Source organism: Zootermopsis nevadensis, unplaced genomic scaffold (assembly GCF_977971745.1).
Source record: "Zootermopsis nevadensis isolate Lab colony 2312 unplaced genomic scaffold, Znev_1.0 Znev_ptg000020l, whole genome shotgun sequence".
In the NCBI taxonomy this organism is placed as follows: Eukaryota; Metazoa; Arthropoda; class Insecta; order Blattodea; family Termopsidae; genus Zootermopsis; species Zootermopsis nevadensis.
Genome location: NW_028259152.1, coordinates 9,397,918 through 9,400,794, shown reverse-complemented (window position 1 = coordinate 9,400,794; position 2,877 = coordinate 9,397,918). Strand labels below are relative to the sequence as shown.

General features: G+C 34.6%; 1 protein-coding gene across 1 annotated transcript in view; it reads left to right on the top strand.

Moving 5' to 3' along the window:
- Positions 1-2,877, top strand: part of dve (SATB1_N and homeodomain domain-containing protein dve) — a 192,681-nt gene that overhangs the window by 15,968 nt on the left and 173,836 nt on the right. The gene's annotated exons all lie outside the window — the stretch shown is intronic.

Genomic DNA, 2,877 nt, shown 5'->3' with positions numbered 1-2,877 from the left:
GTCCTTCAGATACATAAGGACCTCGCTTATGACGTAACTATTGTCGTAGTTGAGGATTAACCAATTGTAATCTGTCAATTGAAACTCTGCTCAATTCCTATCACGACGCGCTAACATGTTTTGTAAGACTGGACGAGCAAATCCGAGCCCACGGCCCGCGGTCCGCATTATCCAAGTTCCTCGTGTTCGTCCGTCTCCCCAAGGAAATATACCTCTGTGAGACTTTAACGTTGATGACAAATACATAAAAATATATTTTAGAGAAAGGGAGTAAATAAAGAGGAAAACTGGATAGAACAAGAATAGAATGGAATAAAATTGTATTACTTTGTGAGCACGACAATGAACGTTCGGAATCCACAAAATTAAATAATTTCCAGGTCGTATGAAATAATGTGTGGAAGAACTTATAATATGGTGTAACTGGATACGTGCGCGGAGATTTATTGTATTAATATAAAAGCAAGAAGCTTCTTGTGTATAGCTTATGTAATTACTGCAAAACTTGGTGTTCGAGGTGCAGAAATTAGCCTATTAGACCTACCTTCAAAGGCGATATATATGAAATTGTTTCAAAGTCACAAACTGATAAGATATTAACATGAACCTTACTCACATTTTTGTCGAAACTACTTTAATTCTTACCTCCTTCATTTTCTCTTCTGTCCTTTCTCACTTTTCATTTATTAATTTGTATCCTTATTTTATTTATTTATTTTATTTATCTCTCTTGATTTCGTATTATTTCCTATATTTGTTGTTTATTGGTTTATTTCTCTCAGCTTCATTATCTTTCTCTTGTTTCTTTGCTTCTTACTCGCTTTCATTTTTCCTTTGTTTCTTTCATTCTTACTGTCTTTTTCCCTTTCGTTATATATTAGGCCTATATACTGACGTTTTCCGTTGCTTTATTACTTACCTTCTTTGCTATTCTTTCTTTCTTTCTTTCTTTCTTTCTTTCTTTCTTTCTTTCTGAAGTGCTACACAAAACAGTGACCTGCATACAGTGAAATCCTGCCTCACATCTGTGTCAAGTTCGTGTTTGCAATTGTATCATTCAAAAAGCGCGTGGCGTAATGTAATTTTCCCACTGACCCTAATCTGATTCTATTAGTAATTATGCATTTCAAGAAGACCTCTTTCTCTGGTCCCTTATACAAAGTGCCACACGTGTCCTTGTTCCACTGTTAGCTGTATCATGCATTCGTTTCAGGTTCCGATGGTTATTTTCCGTGTCTTTCGCACAGAGTTCATGAACGCACAATAGAAAAATAGTGTCTGTGCGTCCTCATGTTCCAGGTCTCAGATGCTTAAATATATCTTGATAAAATTTGGTACTTGTATGTAGTATATTTTCCTTTAAATTTATGTTTGAAATTTTACTGGTTACTTATCAGTTCATTTAACAACTTTTCTTGTTACAAAATATTTAAACATAACGTAAATAACAGATCTTATTTAGGTCTACAAGTTTAATTTCGAACATTTTTCGATATTGTATATATCGTATTTAACAAAATAAAATTAATAAACTTCTTCACTCTGTGCAATACGTTGTCTCTGGCATAATTAGCTTCGCAATAACAGATATGCGTACTTTATATATTAACTTCAAGGCCAGTTAGGTACGCATAACCTCAAAACCCTATTTCCAGTTGTAATTTTCACACACACAAACGGTTTAGTACAGTGTCTGACTATTCGACAAATTGTCACGTTATTGTTAAACAAATTAATAAAATATGGAGCTTAGAAGCCATTTGTGAGACCTCGGCGTCAATGGAAAGTTCAGAAAAATCCGCCACTGGACACCATTCTGAGTCAGATTAATCTCATAACTGATTTCCCTGAGATTTATTTAAATATAAAATTCTATATTCTTTCAGCTTTTCCACTGAAATGTGTGAATTCTCATTTATTTTATGTGCCTTACTATTAGTGATGCAGAGTATGTGTAGTATAGTCCATCTTCGAAGCTCATAGACGTTCAGTTAAAATTTAACTGTTTTTATAGAATCCAAAGATTATTACATATTTAAAATTCCCGCCACTTTTCCCACTCTAGAGCCACTTGAATACAGTTCCGATTGCTACACCGTCTTTCATTAAGATCAGTGTTAATATTATCTCCCACCTGAGGCCTAGATTGCAAGCGGTCTCTTCATTTGAGGTTTCCTGACTAAGATTTCGTATGCTTTTCTTAATATCTACCATATTTGCTACAGGCTCCGCCCATCTCGGAGTCTACACCTTTATTTAATAAAAACTTTAAAAAATACGTACTGAAGCCTCCTGCTTATGATGATTCTGAAATAGATTATAATATACCGGGTGAGTAAAATAGAAATTTACACTTTTAAAATGACAAGGAAAACAAATGTGGCTTACTTAGAACATCACGCGCACACCAGCCGATATATAAAAACTCTCGTTTTCTGTGTGGTTGTAAAAGTAGAAAGTTCTTTTGTACTCGGTCTATATTTACAAACGAACATTTATATAACTGATGATAACGTACCTATCACGGTAACTTCCATTACATTAAGCACCGCCTGTCGTCACTTCATTAAGTCTCGCTCTGTGTCTTACTGTTATAAGTCCTATTAGGAAACTCGTGTGAAACACAAAGTTCCATGTTCCTTTTCCTTGCACAGAAATTTCCACCATTTGCTGATAGGTCAATTACTATATTAGATCTCCAAAAGGAATGGAACCAAACATCCCGTCTAATTACTACGACCGAGTTTGTGTACATTTTAGTTGATCATATGGTCTAATGTGTTTTACTACGTCTTTAGTTAGTCTGTTTGATCATAGAATTTCATTGAAAGCTCCTCAAGTTTACTGTTTTCTTCTAAATACCAAGAACTGTGTCGT